This window comes from Pseudorasbora parva, chromosome 11, assembly GCF_024679245.1.
Source record: "Pseudorasbora parva isolate DD20220531a chromosome 11, ASM2467924v1, whole genome shotgun sequence".
NCBI lineage: Eukaryota > Metazoa > Chordata > Actinopteri > Cypriniformes > Gobionidae > Pseudorasbora > Pseudorasbora parva.
Genome location: NC_090182.1, coordinates 48,091,013 through 48,100,586, shown reverse-complemented (window position 1 = coordinate 48,100,586; position 9,574 = coordinate 48,091,013). Strand labels below are relative to the sequence as shown.

The 9,574-nt window shown below is 43.1% G+C and overlaps 1 long non-coding RNA gene across 2 annotated transcripts; it reads left to right on the top strand.

Moving 5' to 3' along the window:
• The first annotated feature begins 2,129 nt into the window (after positions 1–2,129).
• LOC137092480 (uncharacterized) lies at positions 2,130–8,522 on the top strand. 2 transcript variants are annotated; one of them, XR_010908295.1, is made up of 4 exons: positions 2,130–2,183; positions 2,754–2,792; positions 3,227–3,302; positions 8,262–8,522. It is a non-coding gene; the product is annotated as an uncharacterized lncRNA (long non-coding RNA). The 2 variants fall into 2 exon arrangements; XR_010908296.1 differs by having other exon boundaries at positions 2,131–2,183; positions 2,754–2,811.
• The last annotated feature ends 1,052 nt before the right edge of the window (positions 8,523–9,574 follow it).

The following is a 9,574-nucleotide window of genomic DNA, read 5'->3' as shown; positions in this document are numbered from 1 at the left end:
ACTTAATTACAAAGGTTAATTCTCAGGAAACATTGATGAACTTTTTTTAGAAGTAGTTTTACAAGTTTGTGAAAATGTGTTTTGGAATGATTTCATAGTTTGCTTTTCATTTTTAAATGAACTAAGCATAAACAAGAACACTGAGCCTTTATTTGTTTTTTCAGAAAATAAATAATAGTTATTAACATAATAGCTCAATAGATTAGGCTCTGGTTTGTTGTTGTTATGGATAATCAGCTTGAATATTCAATAGCCACATGTGTTTAGTTGTAGAAGACAAAACAGGAGACATCTGGCATTGTGATTGACATCTGGTTAAACACAAAGCATTGTGTAAAGTCGGGCACACACTGGGCAATGTTTTAGTTAACGCCAACTCTCACTCCTCACTCACTCCAGATTATTAACTTCCAGAGGCCTGTGGCATGAAGCTAGCTGAACAAACTCTGGGTTTCAGAGCAGGTTTAGAGTTGACAAATCCAGATAAATCCAGCCTGGTTTAGCTCAAGCTCAGCCGTTTCTCAAAGCTCGGTATAAACTTTCTCTGTCTGGTTTAACCAAGAGTTAGCGATTAACTCTGAAGCGCGTGCACCTGTCAGTTCGAGATCAGTTTGAGCAAACTCTGGTGTTTATCCCCATGGTAACTGACACCACACAGCCAGAAGCTGGATTATAATGAAAAAACTTTAGAGAAACTGGTACTTCGGGCTCCAGAAGCTGGATTGGTTTTTATCAGTGTTTATCCCCATGGTAACTGACGTACGAAAAAGTACGAAACGGCTCATAACTCCTTACCCGTTAGGCGTGGGCTCAAGTGTCTTATATCGTTGGAATCCTTGGCTCGGGACGGACAAAACGCATGCCTCGGATTGCCTCGCCCTTCAGACGCCAATTTAGAGACATTTTGGTTTTTTTGAAAAACCTACTTTTGTAAACTTCTCCCACATCTTTTCCCTGTTTGGAACCAAACCACTGTAGAAATGTTCTTTGGAGCGAGACTATTAATAATTATGAAAAAAATTCCATTTTACAATTCATGGTCGCTAAGGGGAACCAAAATATTCAACTGGTCGGGGCCACTTTTACGAAAATGACTATAACTTGTGAATGGAAAGAGATTTACATTTACATTTATGCCTTTGGCAGACGCTTTTATCCAAAGCGACTTACATGCATTCAAGGTACACATTTTTACATTATTGTCTGTAAAAAAAACACGTAATTTTACGGTAATAGTCTGTATTTTTTTACAGAATTTTCCTGTTTTTTCATTATACAGTGAAATGCCTGTTGTTTTACAGATATTTGCTGTAATTTATATTCTGACTATTAAATTTACGGGAATTCCTTGTATTTTGGTATTACATCAAATTTCCGTTTTTTTAAGAGGAAATTTCTGTATTTTTACATAAGTTTGATTAATATTTTACAGATTTTTTTCTGTAAAAATAGAAAAAAGGAAATGAATGTATAGAAATATATATATATATAGTTTTTCACATAAACACTGGAATTGGCCTACATATGCAAATGTATCAACACTTCAGAAATAATATTTTTATATTATATAGTTTAATATTTGTATAATATTTTATAATTAATAAAACACATTTTAATACATTCAAAAATAATGTATATTTACATAACATTAATTAATAGATGAGTATATATGTAGCCTACCTTTTATAGAAATGAAAAAAAAAGGTTTATGGAATTTGTCTTTTAGTTTAATTATTTGCTTTTTAAATAATTATAAGATTATTTAATAATATAATAATGTGTGTATGCACGTCATTTCGTGTTTGCGTAAAAGAGCTGGTAAATCGGGTAAATCAGTCTTTGAAGTTAACAGACTTCCATCACTACTGCAACTGATCACATCTTGTTCCGCTTGTCAAAAGTAAGCCTATGTCTGCTGCGTTTGGTGTTTTATTACGCATTTATTTTCATAATATCGTAAAATAAAATAATATAATAACACTTTCTTACTTTAAGTACGATGATATTTAAATGACAGTCATAAAGATTTTAAATATTCGAACCGAAGGAATTCCCGCCTTGGCGCAAGGATACATTCCCTTCTAAGCACACAGTGGGGCAACTGCGCGTGCGACAGGATTCACATGACCTTCAGCTTTGCCGTGGCCCGTCAATCTTGGATGATGTGAGGCGCAAATAAACAGGTAAAGTGCATGTATTTTAATTTTTAAAAAAAAAAATGTTTTACCGCTTTGAATCGTGTTGACTGTGTTTATATTAAACTTGGGCTCAGCCCGTTAACGTAATGATTTAAATTCTTTGTAATGTTTAAACTTTATAATGTTAAGGCTTCAGGTGATGGTACCGTGTAACGTTATTTTTGTATCTTAACTTACTTTATAGTTTTAGTTTTAGCTTTTCTGTTGCATTTTGTTACCAAATGCTATTTTTCCGTCGTCTAAAAGCTCAAAAATGCCGTCGACGAAATAGGGCGATTTTTTTTTTTTTTTTTTTTTTTTTTTTCCGTCGACGGCTGTTTAGCAATAAGTTTACCTCAGGTGAAAAACGGCATTTTTTAAGCTTAGACGACGCATACATCCGACTATATAACTTACAAGTAGTCAGTTGTAGACGTCGTCTAAGCTCAAAAATGCAGTTTTTCACCTAAGGGAAAAATTATTTGACAAAAAGCCGTCAACGGAAAAAATCTCGCTGTTTCGTCGACATGTCCCATACACTTAACGTTACACGCTTGTTTTTGTCTCTCCCTGCAGATAAGTTGAGAGCTGCCAGAGTCAAGATCAGGAAGAAAGGTGATCGTTGTTGCACCATGTAAATATGTTTGCAGATTACACTTGTAATAGTTGTAGTGTTTCAGTGAAAACTCTAAAAGGTTATGTAACGTTAACATCAAGCACTACACAGAAATGAGCCACATTACCTAACTTATATGCATGTTGCATGTCATGCTTCAGAAATTACAGCGCGTAGGCAGTCATCTTCATCAATAAGTCTCTGAAAAAATACTATGGCTGCATGGATCTGCTTGGTTACAAATATTCTTAAAATATCTTCCTTTGTGTTCAGGAATAATTAATGACTGAATTTTTGTATTAACTAACCCTTAATAAGAAAATAAGCAATCAATTAAGCAATCAATTCTTTGTTTATATGATTTTACCGGATGTGTATTACTCTTGCAAAATATATTACTCAACATGAGTCTTGTATTATGTGCTTTATTAAGGTCAAAGTGATGTCTGATAGCCCTTCAAGCAACTCAAATGCAGCCTGTGGCATTCTTGATAGAATGTCCCTTTCTGGTGAGTACATGGTGTACTATATAGTAATTTTTGGGAAATTATGATGTCATAATACATTTATTGTATTAATTTATACAATTTACATTCATTGCATTTATATGTAAAGAATTTGTAGGGTCCGCATCCTCACATACACTCACACGCGCATCCTCACAAACACTCACACGCGCATCCTCACAAACACTCACACGCGCATCCTCACATACACTCACACGCGCATCCTCACATACACTCACACGCGCATCCTCACATACACTCACACGCGCATCCTCACAAACACTCACACGCGCATCCTCACATACACTCACACGCGCATCCTCACATACACTCACACGCGCATCCTCACAAACACTCACACGCGCATCCTCACAAACACTCACACGCGCATCCTCACATACACTCACACGCGCATCCTCACATACACTCACACGCGCATCCTCACTTACACTCACACGCGCATCCTCACAAACACTCACACGCGCATCCTCACAAACACTCACACGCGCATCCTCACATACACTCACACGCGCATCCTCACATACACTCACACGCGCATCCTCACAAACACTCACACGCGCATCCTCACAAACACTCACACGCGCATCCTCACATACACTCACACGCGCATCCTCACTTACACTCACGCGCGCATCCTCACTTACACTCACGCGCATCCTCACTTACACTCACGCGCATCCTCACTTACACTCACGCGCATCCTCACATACACTCACCCGCATCCTCACTTACACTCACCCGCATCCTCACTTACACTCACCCGCATCCTCACTTACACTCACGCGCATCCTCACATACACTCACATGCGCATCCTCACTTACACTCACCCGCATCCTCACATACACTCACGCGCATCCTCACTTACACTCACCCGCATCCTCACATACACTCACCCGCATCCTCACTTACACTCACCCGCATCCTCACTTACACTCACCCGCATCCTCACATACACTCACCCGCATCCTCACTTACACTCACCCGCATCCTCACATACACTCACGCGCATCCTCACTTACACTCACCCGCATCCTCACATACACTCACGCGCATCCTCACTTACACTCACCCGCATCCTCACATACACTCACGCGCATCCTCACTTACACTCACCCGCATCCTCACATACACTCACCCGCATCCTCACTTACACTCACCCGCATCCTCACATACACTCACCCGCATCCTCACTTACACTCACCCGCATCCTCACATACACTCACGCGCATCCTCACTTACACTCACCCGCATCCTCACATACACTCACCCGCATCCTCACTTACACTCACCCGCATCCTCACTTACACTCACCCGCATCCTCACTTACACTCACATGCGCATCCTCACTTACACTCACCCGCATCCTCACATACACTCACGCGCATCCTCACTTACACTCACGCGCATCCTCACTTACACTCACGCGCATCCTCACTTACACTCACCCGCATCCTCACTTACACTCACCCGCATCCTCACATACACTCACATGCGCATCCTCACTTACACTCACCCGCATCCTCACATACACTCACGCGCATCCTCACTTACACTCACGCGCATCCTCACTTACACTCACGCGCATCCTCACTTACACTCACCCGCATCCTCACTTACACTCACCCGCATCCTCACATACACTCACATGCGCATCCTCACTTACACTCACCCGCATCCTCACTTACACTCACGCGCATCCTCACTTACACTCACGCGCATCCTCACTTACACTCACCCGCATCCTCACATACACTCACGCGCATCCTCACATACACTCACGCGCATCCTCACTTACACTCACGCGCATCCTCACTTACACTCACGCGCATCCTCACATACACTCACGCGCATCCTCACTTACACTCACGCGCATCCTCACTTACACTCACGCGCATCCTCACTTACACTCACGCGCATCCTCACTTACACTCACCCGCATCCTCACATACACTCACGCGCATCCTCACATACACTCACGCGCATCCTCACTTACACTCACGCGCATCCTCACTTACACTCACGCGCATCCTCACTTACACTCACCCGCATCCTCACTTACACTCACGCGCATCCTCACTTACACTCACCCGCATCCTCACATACACTCACGCGCATCCTCACTTACACTCACGCGCATCCTCACTTACACTCACCCGCATCCTCACTTACACTCACGCGCATCCTCACTTACACTCACCCGCATCCTCACTTACACTCACGCGCATCCTCACTTACACTCACCCGCATCCTCACTTACACTCACGCGCATCCTCACTTACACTCACGCGCATCCTCACTTACACTCACGCGCATCCTCACTTACACTCACGCGCATCCTCACTTACACTCACCCGCATCCTCACATACACTCACGCGCATCCTCACTTACACTCACGCGCATCCTCACTTACACTCACGCGCATCCTCACTTACACTCACGCGCATCCTCACATACACTCACATGCGCATCCTCACATACACTCACGCGCATCCTCACTTACACTCACGCGCATCCTCACTTACACTCACGCGCATCCTCACTTACACTCACGCGCATCCTCACTTACACTCACGCGCATCCTCACTTACACTCACGCGCATCCTCACTTACACTCACGCGCATCCTCACTTACACTCACATGCGCATCCTCACTTACACTCACGCGCATCCTCACATACACTCACCCGCATCCTCACATACACTCACATGCGCATCCTCACTTAGACTCGCGCATCCTCACTTACACTCATACGCATCCTCACTTACACTCACGCGCATCCTCACATACACTCACCCGCATCCTCACATACACTCACATGCGCATCCTCACTTAGACTCGCGCATCCTCACTTACACTCATACGCATCCTCACTTACTCACGCGCATCCTCACTTACACTCACGCGCATCCTCACATACACTCACATGCGCATCCTCACTTACACTCACGCGCATCCTCACATACACTCACCCGCATCCTCACATACACTCACATGCGCATCCTCACTTAGACTCGCGCATCCTCACTTACACTCATACGCATCCTCACTTACTCACGCGCATCCTCACTTACACTCACGCGCATCCTCACATACACTCACATGCGCATCCTCACTTACACTCACGCGCATCCTCACTTACACTCACCCGCATCCTCACATACACTCACCCGCATCCTCACTTACACTCACGCGCATCCTCACATACACTCACCCGCATCCTCACATACACTCACGCGCATCCTCACTTACACTCACCCGCATCCTCACATACACTCACGCGCATCCTCACTTACACTCACCCGCATCCTCACATACACTCACGCGCATCCTCACTTACACTCACGCGCATCCTCACATACACTCACATGCGCATCCTCACTTACACTCACGCGCATCCTCACTTACACTCACCCGCATCCTCACATACACTCACCCGCATCCTCACTTACACTCACCCGCATCCTCACATACACTCACCCGCATCCTCACTTACACTCACGCGCATCCTCACTTACACTCACCCGCATCCTCACATACACTCACCCGCATCCTCACTTACACTCACGCGCATCCTCACATACACTCACCCGCATCCTCACATACACTCACGCGCATCCTCACATACACTCACCCGCATCCTCACATACACTCACATGCGCATCCTCACTTACACTCACGCGCATCCTCACATACACTCACCCGCATCCTCACTTAGACTCGCGCATCCTCACATACACTCACATGCGCATCCTCACTTACACTCACGCGCATCCTCACATACACTCACATGCGCATCCTCACTTAGACTCGCGCATCCTCACTTACACTCACGCGCATCCTCACTTACACTCACATGCGCATCCTCACTTACACTCACGCGCATCCTCACATACACTCACCCGCATCCTCACTTAGACTCGCGCATCCTCACATACACTCACATGCGCATCCTCACTTACACTCACGCGCATCCTCACATACACTCACATGCGCATCCTCACTTAGACTCGCGCATCCTCACTTACACTCATACGCATCCTCACTTACTCACGCGCATCCTCACTTACACTCACCCGCATCCTCACATACACTCACATGCGCATCCTCACTTACACTCACGCGCATCCTCACATACACTCACCCGCATCCTCACATACACTCACATGCGCATCCTCACTTACACTCACGCGCATCCTCACATACACTCACCCGCATCCTCACATACACTCACCCGCATCCTCACATACACTCACCCGCATCCTCACATACACTCACATGCGCATCCTCACTTACACTCACATGCGCATCCTCACTTACACTCACGCGCATCCTCACATACACTCACCCGCATCCTCACATACACTCACATGCGCATCCTCACTTAGACTCGCGCATCCTCACATACACTCACATGCGCATCCTCACTTACACTCACATGCGCATCCTCACATACACTCACATGCGCATCCTCACTTAGACTCGCGCATCCTCACATACACTCACATGCGCATCCTCACTTAGACTCGCGCATCCTCACATACACTCACATGCGCATCCTCACATACACTCACATGCGCATCCTCACATACACTCACATGCGCATCCTCACTTAGACTCGCGCATCCTCACATACACTCACATGCGCATCCTCACATACACTCACATGCGCATCCTCACTTAGACTCGCGCATCCTCACTTAGACTCGCGCATCCTCACATACACTCACATGCGCATCCTCACTTAGACTCGCGCATCCTCACATACACTCACATGCGCATCCTCATTTAGACTCGCGCATCCTCACATACACTCACATGCGCATCCTCACTTAGACTCGCGCATCCTCACATACACTCACATGCGCATCCTCACTTAGACTCGCGCATCCTCACATACACTCAATGATTTATTACTGAGGTTTCTTTTCTCTCTCACAGATGCCTTTTCAAGATAAACCCCGAGACGGGATCAAAAGTCGAGATAGAAGAACACGTCAAGAAAGGAACTGGCAGTCAGTCTAAAGGTTGTTTCGTTGATGAGCAAAATTGTGGATTATGGATGGATGGAGTAAAAACTTTCGTAAGCGTGTCAAATCTCTCTTTATTACCATAGAGAAATTCTTGAGTGTTACAGACTTTGTTTTCGTGATTTAATTATTTTATTTTCATGACTCATCTGTTGATGAGACAAATCCACTTTTTCGCCATATATGTGTATAACAAATATCTATTGTACAATATCTTACATTGTTGCAGTTATTATAAAAAAAATTGTATTGTTGTAGTTATGAACTAATTGTTATATTGTTAAAGTGTTGAAGTCATGAACTAATTTTATTATTGGTATGCTGCTTTGTTTTTTTTTATATTTTTGCAGTTATGATATAACTTTTTATATAGGTATATTGTGGTCATTATGAACAAACTATATTGTGATCACATTACTATTTTAAAACAACTTTAAAGTTCAATTTTTTAAATAAAAACTACAAAAACAATCTTTTGCACTCTAGGGTGGTTATTTGAGTTGTAGCAATGTTCAATCTAATTGGTAATTTCATAGTTTTTACATAATTTTCCACAATTTGTAATCCTTATTTTTTTACATAATTTTCTTGTTTAAATATAGAAACTCATATAAATGACAGATAAAACCTGTATTTTGAACTATGGAAAATTACTGTAATTTTACGTGTTGGTTATTTTACAGTTTTTTTCTGGCGCCCCAGCTGCCGGAATATTTCCGTTTTTTTACGGGTATTTTTTTTACAGTGCAACCTTTTCCTTGCGGAATAAGGAAAGCACTTCTTTAATCTAAAATAAAAACCTAATTTTGGTCTGAGTTTTGTTAAAAGGCTCTCAATATGGACCGCAAAAGATAATTTATCATCCAACCAAATACCTAGGTATTTGTAGGAAGTTACTCTCTCTATTGGAGTACCACTTTGTGTTAAGATAGTGAAATCGATAATAGAATGTGAACGTAAAAACACCATTAATTTAGTTTTTTTTGCATTTAATACCAACTTTAATCCTACCAACACTTTTTGTACCTCACTAAAAGCAGACTGTAAATTATAAATTGCTTCCTTCAATGACAAAGCAGTGGTGTACAAAATAGTATCATCTGCATACAAATGAGCCTTTGCTTGATTTAGATTCACACCTAAATTATTTATATAAATAGAAAATAAAATAGGACCCAAAACTGATCCTTGGGGTACACCCATTTTTACTTCTAGCAATGATGA